Source organism: Sus scrofa, chromosome X (genome assembly GCF_000003025.6).
Source record: "Sus scrofa isolate TJ Tabasco breed Duroc chromosome X, Sscrofa11.1, whole genome shotgun sequence".
Taxonomy (NCBI): Eukaryota; Metazoa; Chordata; class Mammalia; order Artiodactyla; family Suidae; genus Sus; species Sus scrofa.
The window spans coordinates 92,830,717-92,843,398 of record NC_010461.5 but is presented as its reverse complement, the minus strand read 5'-3'; the positions used below and the strand labels follow the sequence as shown (position 1 = coordinate 92,843,398).

The 12,682-nt window shown below is 38.2% G+C and overlaps 1 pseudogene; it reads left to right on the top strand.

Moving 5' to 3' along the window:
• LOC100623994 lies at positions 10,084–11,668 on the top strand (annotated as a pseudogene).

The window sequence follows — 12,682 nt, the reverse complement described above, 5'->3', positions numbered from 1 at the left end:
ATGTTATTTCCTCTGCAATTTTTTGGAATAGTTTCAGAAGGATAGGTATTAGCTCCTCTCCAAATGTTTGATAGAATTCACCTGTGAACCCAACTTGTCCTGGACTTTGGTTTGTTGGAAGTTTTTAAATCACAGTTTCAATTCAGTACTTGTGACTGGTCCTTTCATCTTTTCTATTTCATCTTGGTTTAGTCTTGGGAGATTGTACTATTATAGGAATTTGTCCATTTCTTCTATGTCTTCTGTTTTATTGGCATATAGTTGCATGTAGTAGTTTCTTATGATCCTTTGTATCTCTGTGATGCCCAGTGTAACTTCTTTTTCATTTCTAATTTTATTGATTTGAGTCCTCTTTTTTCCTTGATAAGTCTGGCCAAGGGTTTATCAAATTTTTTTATACAATGATTTTTAATTTTTTCCAATATAGCTGGTTTACAGTGATATGCAAATTTTCTATTGTACAGCATGGTGACCTAGTTACACATACATATATACATTCTTCTTTTCTCACATTACCATGCTCCATCATAAGTAACTCGACATAGTTCTCTGTGCTACACAGCACAACCACTATAGAGAGTAGTATGGAGGTACCTCAGAAAACTATACATAGAACTACCATATGACCCAGCAATCCCACTCTTAGGCATATACCTGGACAAAGCTTTCCTTGAAAAAGACACATGTACCCGCATGTTCATTGCAGCACTATTCACAATAGCCAAGACATGGAAACAACCCAAATGTCCATTGACAGATGATTGGATTAGGAAGATGTGGTGTATATACACACATATATACATATGGAACACTACTCAGCCATAAAAAAGAACAAAATAATGCCATTTGCAGCAACATGGGATGGAACTAGGGTTTATCAATTTTGTTGATCTTTTCAAAAAACCAGCTTTTTGTTTCATTGATCTTTTCTATAGTTTTCTTCATTTCTATTTCAATTATTTCTGCTCTGATCTTTATGATTTCTCTCCTTCTACTAACTTTAGGTCTTGTCTGTTCTTCTCTCTCTAGCTGCTTTAGATGTAAAGTTAGCTTGTTTATTTGAGCTTTTTCTTGTTTCCTGAGGTGGGCTTGTATTGCTATAAACTTTCCTCTTAGAATGGCTTTTGCTGTATCCCATAGGTTTTGGAGTGTTGTATCTTTGTTGTCATTCACTTCTAGGTATTTTTTAATTTCCTCTTTTATTTCTTCAGTGATCCATCGATTGTTTAGTAGCATGTTGTTTTGTCTCCACATGTTTGGTGTGGGGTTTTTTTTTGCAGTTTTTTTCTTGTTTTTGATTTCTAGTTGTGGTCAGAAGAGATGCTTGATATGATTTCAATTTTCTTAAAGTTACCTAGACTTGAATTATTGCCCAAAATGTGATCAATCCTAGACAACATTCCATGTGCACTTGAAAAGAATGTGCTGCTTTTGGAAGGAATGTCCTATAAATATCTATTAAGTCCATCAGATCTATGCTTCATTTAAGGCCTGTATTTCCTTGGTAATTTTCTGTCTGTGATAATCTGTCCTTTGCTATAAGTGGGGTGTTAATGTCCCCCACTATTATTGTGCTATTGTCAATTTCTCCTTTTAAAGTTGTTAACAGTTGCCTTATATATTCAGGTGATTCTATGTTGGGTACATATATATTTACAATTGTTATATCTTCTTCTTGGATTGATCCTTCAATCATTATACAATGCCCTTCTTTGTCTCTTATAACATTCTTTATTTTAAGGTCTATTTTGTCTAATATGAGTATTACTACTCCAGCTTCCTTTTGATTCCCATTTGCATGGAATATTTTCTTCCATCCTCTCACTTTCAATTTGTATATATCCCCAGAAGTGAAGTGGGTCTCTTGAATACAGAGTATATATGGATCTTGATTTTGTATCCATTCAACCAGTCTATGTCTTTTGGTTGGGGCATTTAGTCCATTTTCATTTAAAGTAATTATGGATATGTATGTTCTTACTGCCATTTTATTAACTGTTTTGGATTTGTTTTGTTGCTCTTCATATGGTACTCGTTGTGCTTCCTGGATTTGAGTGATTGGTTCCTTTCCCATGTTAGGGAAGTCTCTGGCTATTATCTCTTTGAATATTTTTTCTGTCCCTTTCTCTTGTCCTTCTGGAACCCCTATAATACAGATGTTGTTGAGTTTAATGTTATCCCAGATTTCTCTTAGACTGTCTTCATTTCTTTTCAATATTTTTTCTGTTTTCTCTTCCACATCAGTGATTTCCAATAGTCTGTCCTCCACCTCACTTATTCGTTCTTCTGCCTCCTATATTCTGCTGTTGGTTGCTTCTAATGAATTTTTTATTTGTTATTGTATTTTGTGTTTCTGCTTACTTTAGTTTTAAATCTTGTATTTCTTTGCTCAATGTTTGCTATAAATTATAACTCTGCCTCCAGTTTACTTCCAATGTCTTACATCATCTTCAGCATCATCATTCTAGAGTCTTTTTTCTGGAGTCTGAGAATATCCAGACCACTTAGCTGTTTTTCTGTTTGGTTTTTTTTTTATTTCTCCCTTTTCTGAGTTTTAGTTCTCTGCCTTTTCATTTGTAAAGGTTTTTGGTGTGGTCTCATTTTTGCAGACAAAAGAGTTGTAGCCTCTCTTACTCCTGATGTCTGCCCCCCTTGTGGCTGAAGTTGGTAAGGGGACTTGCTGTAGGCTTCCTGATAGAAGGGACTGGTGCCTGCCCACTGGTAGGTGGGGTTGATTCTTATCCCTCTGGTGGGTTGGGCTTTGTCTCTGGGTGAGATTAGAGGTGGCTGTGTGCCTAGGGGGTCTTTAGGCAGCCTGTTTACTCATGGGTGGGGCTGTTATCCCACCTGTATTATTGTTTGGCTTGGGGCTTCTCAGTGATGATGGGGTGGGACCAGATTTTCCCCAAATGGCCACCTCTAGAGGAACACATGCTGATGAATATTCCTCAGACCTCTGCTCCAAAGTCCTTCCCCCACAATGAGCCACAGTCACCCCCTATTTTCCCAGGAGATCCTCTAAGAACTGCAGTCAGGTCTGACCCACATTCCTATGGAGCCTATGCTTTGCCCTGGGACCCAGTGCACATGAAAGCCTATGTGCACCTTTCAAGAATGGAGTCTCTGTTTCCCTCAGTCCCAAGGAGCTCCTGCACACAAGCCTTCAATGCCTTCAATGCCAGATGTTCCAGGGGCACTTTCTCCCAATGCCAGATTGCCAGGCTTGGGGACCTGACATGGGGCTCAGAACTCTCACTCCTGTGAGTATCTGTGATACAGTTACTTTCCAGTCAGTGGGCTACCCACCCAGCAGGTATGGTTTGGCTTATAACACATAATCACCCCTCCTACCTCTTGATGTGGCCTCCTCTTTGTCTTCTGGAGTAGGATATCTTTTTGAAAGTTTCCAGTCCATTTGGTTGAAGGTTGTTCAGCATTTGGTTGTAATTTTGTTGTTTTTATGAAAGAAGGTGAGCTCCAGTCCTTCTATTCTGTCATCTTACAGTCCAGATTCCTATCACCAAAGAATACTAAATAATCCACTGATCTTTCAGTGGAAGAAGCCTGAATTATAACTTGTTAACTCAATAACCATGATAGCTGTTTCAAAATTATTTTTTTATCTTAAATCTTTAATTGTTGCATTTTTAAATACATTTGCTATTAAACAGAGGTTAGATGCTAAAACAAGGTAAGTCCCATGTAGAAAATTCTAGGCCAGTGGTTCTCACACCTGACTGCACATGACAATCCCCTGGGGAGCTCTTGAAAGATACATAGTGCTTGTACATCAATATAGATCAATTTTATCAGGATGAAAGGAGGAGGCACATCTGGGCAGCTACTTTTTGAGAGTTTCTCAGGTGGTTCTAATGTGCAACAAAACGTGAAAAACACTTGCTCTATGATAGAATAAAATTGTGTTTCTATGTATTAATTACAATTATGTTGAAAGAATAGTAACAAACATATATAATTTACATATTCATATGAAAATGAAAGCATGCCATCATAGCCATTGGTTTAAACAACTAAATTAGGTAACGTCTTCAAAGAAAACAATTTCAAAATTCTTACTATTTTTTAAGTAGTGTGGATAAAGAAAGCACCAGCTTTTACAACACATTGGGTATTTTTATTTTGCTAAATTAAATCATGAGGCAAATCTCTCTCCACTCTTGTTTTTAAAATACTGGTTTGGACTCAGAGGATCTAAAAGCAAATATTAAGTTCAGCCATATTACATGAGGCTCATACTAGTCTAGAGCAGTGGTTCTCAAACTCTTTGGGCATCAGAATCATCTAGAAAGCTTGCTTAAACCAGATAGCTTAACCCTAACTCCAGAGTTTCTGATTCAATAGGTCTATGGTAGAGCTCAGTAATTTGCATTTCTGACAGATTCTCAGATGATGCAGATGGTGTTGGTCTAGTGACCACACTTTTAGAATCACTGTTTTATATTGAGAAACAGCTTATAATAAATAATAGACATTTGATCGATACTTGATCAATTTAACTGAGTCTAATGGTGTTTGGGGGGTATAGAACCCACAGTAAATTCCACTATGTATAAGGATAGAGTATATTTTTATTGGTTTACTACTTTTTTAAGGGCTGCACCCATAGCATATGGAAGTTCTCAGAGTATGGGTCGAATCGGAGCTGCAGTTGCCAGCCTACACCACAGCCATGGCGAGGTGAGATCCAAGCTGCGTCTGTGGCCTACACCACATTCCACTGCAACTCCAGATCCTTAATCCACTGAGCGAGGCCATGGATTGAACCCACATCCTCATGGATATTAGTTGGGTTCATTACCACTAAGCCATGACAGGAATTCCCCAGTTTACTATTTTTCAAGGTCTTACACATGAATTGCTATATAAAAATCACCTTAAGTGATTGTTAAAAATGCAGCTTCCTGAGTGCCATTCCAGACCAATCCCATTATAATCTCTCTTGGTATGGCCTGGGAATCAGCATTTTTAATAAAATGCCCAGGCATTTCTTGTGGGCACTAAAGTTTGAGAACCAATGCCTTATTCTCTTCCACTACTGCTTCATTCTGGAATGCCCTTTCTCTCCATCTCTGCAAACATCTTGCTCCCTTCTTTAAAGCCCAGCTCAAATACAGCTCCCTTTCAAGCAATCTCCCTTAATTTCATATTTACCACACACAACAGACAAAATACAGGGAAATGTTGAATGCTCTGGGATAGGGCAGTGAAACAGTTGAAATGGAGGTAAAGGATTGGCTCTGGATTTTGTACACAGAAGTTATATACGAGTTTGTGCACATGAATGGGAAATTACAAGAGTTATAAGGAGGGTAAACTTAAAAATTACTTAACACTGAATCTATTGATATATATAATGAGGTATGGTAGGCATGCCTGGACAGGAGAGAGACAGAGGAGAAAAGAAAAATAGAATGGCTATACATTGGATAACACCAACTGTGTATTAAGGGAAATGGATAATAACATTCACCGAGGGTCCTTTCCTTACTCAAGAGGAAAGCAAAATAGGCAACCACCTTACAGAGTTGGTCTTTAGCCCATTATGGTGAATAAACAACATGGAGGAGTTAGACTGGATAGTTGGCAGTGGCATCCAAGAGGGTTGAATGTTAAGTGTGGAGCTAATAAGTGACAGAGTTAGAAGTTGAACTCGAGAACTTCTTTAAGAACTATGGTAGTTTTCTCTAAGTATGATAAATTACTGATCAGAATTTGCATTTTTTGCAAGCTCTTCAGTTGATTTTGGTAAGGTCTAAAATTTAAAAACTACTGATTCACTATACTGGAAACGCATATGTAATGATTATCTAAACTTGGACAAATCCTATAGCCTCCTCCCATTCAGCCACTAGTAAAAATTATACAAGCTAATGTAATAAATAAAATAGATTATACATATCTGGAAAATTGAAAAGGACCCTAACAGTAGCATTAAGCATTTTCTTTCATTTTCATCCTTAACAGTTTTCATAAGATAATCAGCCAATACATCAAAAAATACTTACTGAATGCTTTTCATATATTTACTACCACAGAATAACAGTGTTCATAATTTGTTGTCTTAAATATCTCTTACAATTAAAGAAAAATTGCTAAGACATTACTTTTCTTTTCTTTTTTTTTCTGTAATGAGATAGAACCACAGATGGGAATTAGAGATCATTTAATACAATCATCTAAATTTAGACACATTGACGTCGAGTGAGATCAACGATTAATTTGTTACAAGTTCCTAAACTACCAAGTGTCACAGCTAGTGACTAGATTTCTGGTCTCCTGTCAGTCTTGTGCTCTTTTTCATACATGTCAAGATTTAGTGAATATTCTAACAGCCCAAGTCTGTGGAAGTACAAAACTCGCTGACTTCAGTGCATTTACTTTTATACATAGTAGGGCTGGGATGGGGGTGTGGCTCCAGAAATCTATATCAATATATATTCTGCCAAGCCTTTACATAAAAGCTAAAAATAGGAAATGCTATAGCAAACTTTTCCATATACTTTTATTATAATATGTGCTCTCTAGGTATAAAATTTATCACCAGGAGTTCCTGTCATGGCGCAGTGGTTAATGAATCCGACTAGGAACCATGAGGTTGCGGGTTCGATCCCTGCCCTTGCTCAGTGGGTTGACGATCCGGCGTTGCCGTGAGCTGTGGTGTAGGTTGCAGACGCGGCTCGGATCCAGCGTTGCTGTGGCTCTGGCATAGGCTGGTGGCTACAGCTCCGATTTGACCCCTAGCCTGGGAACCTCCATATGCCGCGGGAGCAGCCCAAGAAATAGCAAAAAGACAAAAAAAAAAAAAAAAAAAAAAATTTATCACCACACCATCAAAAATTGTTTGCTAGATTATCTTTCAAGCTAAGAAAAACAAATCATTAGGTTTAGTAAGTTAGTATACTCTCCAGGTGATATTTATTATTGTCCTTTGACAATTGACTTGTCACACCTGCTTTCTTTTCCATACTATGCACATGGAATTATAAAGAAAAAGGCCTACCAGACGTTCAATTAACCCAGCTGTCACACATCTGTTGCTGTCTCTATAAGTGTAGCAATTTTCTGGTAATTACTCTTCTGATAACAACCAAAAACTTCACACCTCATTTTAATTGTGATAGTCCCTTCTTCCATGGACACTGTCTCAATGACTTTGGTGGGATCCAAAGATTCTACAATGTATCCAACTATTTCTAATCCTCCAAATGAACTTGTAAATAAGTCTGGCATCTACATTGATTTGAAAGCTTACAGATGTGGTCTTAGTGTATTCCACTGAGGTTCAAAATAAGACTGTAGACTAGCTAATAAAGGTCTACTCCAAACACAACTATACACTTGCTGTGACAGTGCAAGTAAATTGTATAACTGCTTTATACCTAAGTTTTCCAGTATGCAATATTTACAGGAAGACTGGACTTAACAAATCTTTTGGAGCATAATTCATGGTTTTTTGTGGTATGAATGTTTGTGTCCCTCCAAAATCCATATGTTGAAAACCTAATGCCCAAGGTGATGGTATTAAGAGAAGGGGTTTAGGGGTGGTGATTAAGCCATGAGAACCAAGCCTCCATGAATGGGATTAACTCCCTTATAAAAGAGGATCCAGGAAGCTAGCTCACCTCGTCCACCATGTGAGGATACAACAGCAAAAATTCTGCAACCTGGAAGAGGGCCCCCACTTGACCATAATGGTACTCTGATCTGGGTCTTCCAGTCTTGAGAACCATGAGAAATAAGTTTCTTGTTTAAAAACTATCCAATCTGTAATATTTCATTATAAGAGCTGGAGCTAAGACAGAGGTATATAAATTTCCTGGAGAATCAACTATGTTGTGGAAGTAGCTTCTTTTGGGAATTTGAAATTTATAAATCTACTAACACAGTCCTGTTTTTCTTTAATAAATTAAATTATAAATATTACCATTTATTTATGTAGCACTTTATATTATTCAAAAGAGTTTCAACCATAGTGCATTAAGTACCTGCTATGTGCCAAACACTGTACTAAGTGGCAGAACTAGAAAAATGGCTAAAACCTAATCCTTTGCTTTCTAAGTCCTTGAGGCAGCCCCGTAAGTAAAATATCTCTTTCCTGCTCAAGTTCTGAGCCACTCGAGTTGTAGCCTACAGTAGTAAGTTGGATACCAAAATATCAGCTTCCTATTTCATAAAACTGGTATTCAAGAATATAATACTTCTAAGGTCAAGTGGATTTCACAATCTGAATCCTGGAATTAATTATAGAGTTAACCATTTAGCAGGATTAAACCTGAAAAAACAGAGCTAGTCCCTGGAGAACAGAGTAGGCTACATGCTCCCTGCAGGCAGCTGTTCCCAGGGAAGCAGGAGACACGAAAGGGCTGTACTGTACATGCTTAATTTCTGCCTCCAAAGTCACCAACCAAATAATTTATTCCTCCTCCATCCCCAGTTAGAATAGAGGCCAGGTGTGTTATATTAATGAATGTCTTCCCACCTGGAAGAAAGCATCAGGCGTGGAGAGGAAGCATTCCCCCCACCCCAACACCTGCCCTCCAGGACCTCATCTCATTAATATTCACAGAAACCATGAAAGGTAAATAAGAAGTGATTGTTTTACATGTTTTATGTAACAGGAAGCTGCCAACTAGAAGAGTCACATAGCTAGAATGAAATCCAGAGAATACATTATGGTATGAGTCTGGATATTTTTGCCACCGAAATTAGATCATGGCCTTATCTATACAATGCTACATTTTTTCTTTTGCAAATGAAACATAGTCCCAAAACCATTTGAAATCAAAGATTAGCTATGGTTTTGACAAAAGCATCTATCATCTTGAGTACAGATAGGGTTATTTGCAATTTTGAATCTTCTACCATAAGAGCAGATAAGCTTTAAAAAATTGAATGCCACTAGGGTAAAGTTTTTTTATAGGGTAAGCGGCCAGGTAAAGGTGAGATAAGACAAATGAAAACCAGGAAGTTATCCAATGCTCAAAATGGGAAAGAATGCTTAATTTGATCAACTGGCACTATGTTTCTGTAACAGTTACAAGAGTCACTAATACTTCTTGAGCTTCTGAGAGTTTTAGGTTCTAAGTGCCATTTATGTGTGCTATCATTTAATTTCCACAACAAATATACAAGGAAGTTATATCTTTTTTTCAGATGGGAGAACAGACTATTTGCACATAATCATATACATGGTAGAGTTAGGATTTGAACCCAACTTCTGACTCCAGAGCCCATAATGTTAAGCAATGCATTAAGAACATAAACTCAGTTACTTCTGGATGCAGCACATTCCAGCAGGAGACAATTGCATACATCTAGGACAGCCACCTTTTTTTAAGCTTATAATACAGCTAGATATACATGACACAAACATTTAAAAGGCTAAAAAATGTTGACAGTGCACAAGTCAGCACAAATGAACATATTAACCAGTTCATGAGCTCCAAGAAGAGCTGGAATGAAAAAAAAAAAAAAAAAAAAAAAAAAAAAAACATGATGAGAGCAAGGGTTGAGCTGACAAGCATGTGCCAAGAGTTTGAGCTATTTAAAGATGGGATAACCTGCTTAAGCCAAGAGTAAATTCTCATCGTGGGAGGGGCTCCCCACATTGGCTAGATGGGCAAATATTAGGCAGATCGACTTGGGTTGTTTTAAATGACTTCTAAAGTCCCACCAACACTGAGATTCTGTGATTTAGTCAACCTATTTTGAATAGCCACTATGTGCCTAATGCTAGGACAAGCTCCTCTCACAAAGAGAGATAAGACACACCATCATGGAATATACAGTTCAGTGGGGCAGTTAGCACAAACCCAGAAATGTAGAATGAAGTGTAATAAGTGCTCACAGGACATAGGAGCAAAGAAGACCTACACCTATCTCAAATGGGAAGGGAAAATAAACGATAAATCAGACATTGCTTAGAGGTGAAACATTTGAAGGAAGAGTAAAAATTAGCCAGGTGTTCTAGTTATTCATTGCAACGTAATGAACCATCTCTGAAACATAAAATAATCATTTCATAACTTGGGTATCTACTTAGCAGCTAGGCTGGTTAGCAGGATGCAGGACAGTTTCACTCACATGCCTCGGTACCTTGGAGAAGATGGCTCTAGAGATGGTTCTCAGCTAGAACCCTCCCTTCTCTCCATGAAGTCTCAGGGCTTCTCCATAAGAGACGTCCAGCAGGGTAGGTAGGTTCTTAACAAGGTGGCTCTGGGCACCAAGAACGAGTGCTCTAAGAGATAAAGATGGAGGTTGAAAAGCTTCTTATATCTTAGCCTTGGAAATCAAGCAATATCACTGCCAACGAAATTTATTGGTTACACATGGGTCAGTGTGGTGGGGACACATAAATATGTAAATAATTGGGAGGTGTGGCTTATTTGAGGCCAGCACAGAGTCTAATTACCACACCTAGCTAAGAGGTTTGGGAGATTAAGAGGAGGCAATTTTCAGCTAGAAGGGATATCGTGCATGAAGACAGAGGCTTATAAGAATAAATCCTGAGAAACACCAGGTTGCCGCTATCACCAGCGCAGCAAGCATGAGCTGAGAGAAGACCTGGGCAATACCCCCACTACTTCACCTTCCTGCCATCAGCTCCCACATCCTAGGTGACCTTAAAACCAGAAACGAGTTTCCTTTCAACAGCCTGTCAAAACATAGTAGACTATTACGAAGTTCTGGCGTGCAGAGACATGCTTCAACCTTTTAAGGTTATTAAAAAGACATATTGGAAACTAGCACTGAAGTGGCATCCAGATAAATCCTGAGCATAAAGAATAAGCAGAGAGAAGTTCAAGCAAGTAGGTGAGGCTTATGAGATATTACCAGATGCTAAAAAACAGGATATCTGTGACAAATATGGCAAGGAAGGGTAATATGGTAAAGGTGGAGATGGAAGTCATTTTAACAGTCCAATTCAGTTTGGCTTCACATTCCTTAACCCAGGTGAAGTGTTCAGGGAATTTTTTGGTGGATGGGATCTGTTTTCTTTCAACTTCAAATACCCATTTGAGGCCTTTTGCGGGGGGGGGGGATCCAGAGGGTAGAAGTTGAGGCACAGGGTCTTCTTCTCTACCTTTAGTGGATTTCCACCTTTTGGAGGGGGATATTCATTTGGCATAGGATTAATTTCTTTCAGTTCCCTAAATCATGAGGGTCTCATTTCATTTTCTTCCACTGTTGTTTGGCAGTAGTGGGATGGACAACTTCAAATCTATATCAACTTCTAAAATTGGTAATGCCAGGAGTTCCCATAGTGGCGCAGTGGAAACAAATCCAACCAGGAACCATGAGGTTGCGGGTTTGATCCCTGGCCTCACTCAGTGGGTTAAGGATCCAGCGTTGCCATGAGCTGTGGTGTAGGTTGCAGACACGGCTCTGATCTGGTGTTGCTGTGGCTCTGGCGTGTGGCAGCAGCTGCAGCTCCGATTAGACCCCTAGTCTGGGAACCTCCATATGCCACAAGTGTGGCCCTAAAAAAAAAAAGACAAAAAGATAAAAAAATTGGTAATGGCAGAAAAATCACTCCAAAGAGAATTGTCAAGGATGTTCATTCAAGAAAGAATGGAAGTTGAGGATGACTAGTTAGTTTTTAAGGCTAAATAATAAGCAGCAGCTGCTATGCTTGGTTAACAAGTAATTCAATGCATGCATTTAACAGAAATGTTAACCACAATAAGCTTCATTTGAAGACTGACAGGCACTTTTTTGGGGTTTGGGGGGCACGCTCACATGGCATGTGGAAATTCCTGGGCCTGGGATTGAACAGGTGCCACAACAGCTACCCAAGCCACTTCGGTGACAATGCTGGATTCTTAACTGGCTGCACCACAAGAGAACTCCAGGAAATTTTTTCTAGATGTCAAATGAACTCAACTTTCATTATAGCTGTACCTAAAGTATATATAAACAGCTCATCCAAGCCACTGTGAGTTTATTGTTGGGACCACATAATAGGACAATTTTTTTGTCCTTAAAATTATAGTAAATCTTTGCATGTACTTTGCTTTTCTAATGTAATCTTGAATAGAAAGATTAAATAGATTTAATAGTAAATGACTCTTTCTTATAATAACACTAGTATAGACCTACCTTTCTATTGTGTTTGCAATGTGAGCCAAGTAGTGTCAGCCTGCTGTGAAGTTAATATTGCCAGGATGAATCTTCCACAAAAATAATCTCAATTTTTTTTCAGTATTTTGTCGTGGAAAATATTACTGCATTAATGGTAATGTATTTCTGGTTTAATTAATATAAATTGAATATGTTTTCTAGTGTTCATTAATGCTGGCAACTTAAGTTTTGACAACAATTTTATTGAAGTATAATTGACTTACAATATTATATTAGTTTCATACTTAAAACATAATTATTTGATATTTTATAGATTATATTGCATAGAAATTTATTATAAAATATTGCCTATATACCCTGTGCTGTACATCCTTGTATCTTATTTATTTATTTATTTTTTTTTTTTTTGTCTTTTGTCTTTTTTGTTGTTGTTTTGTTGTTGTTGTAGTTGTTGCTATTTCTTGGGCCGCTCCCGCGGCATATGGAGGTTCCCAGGCTAGGGGTCGAATCGGAGCTGGAGCCACCGGCCTACGCCAGAGCCACAGCAACGCGGGATCCGAGCCGCGTGTGCAACCTACAC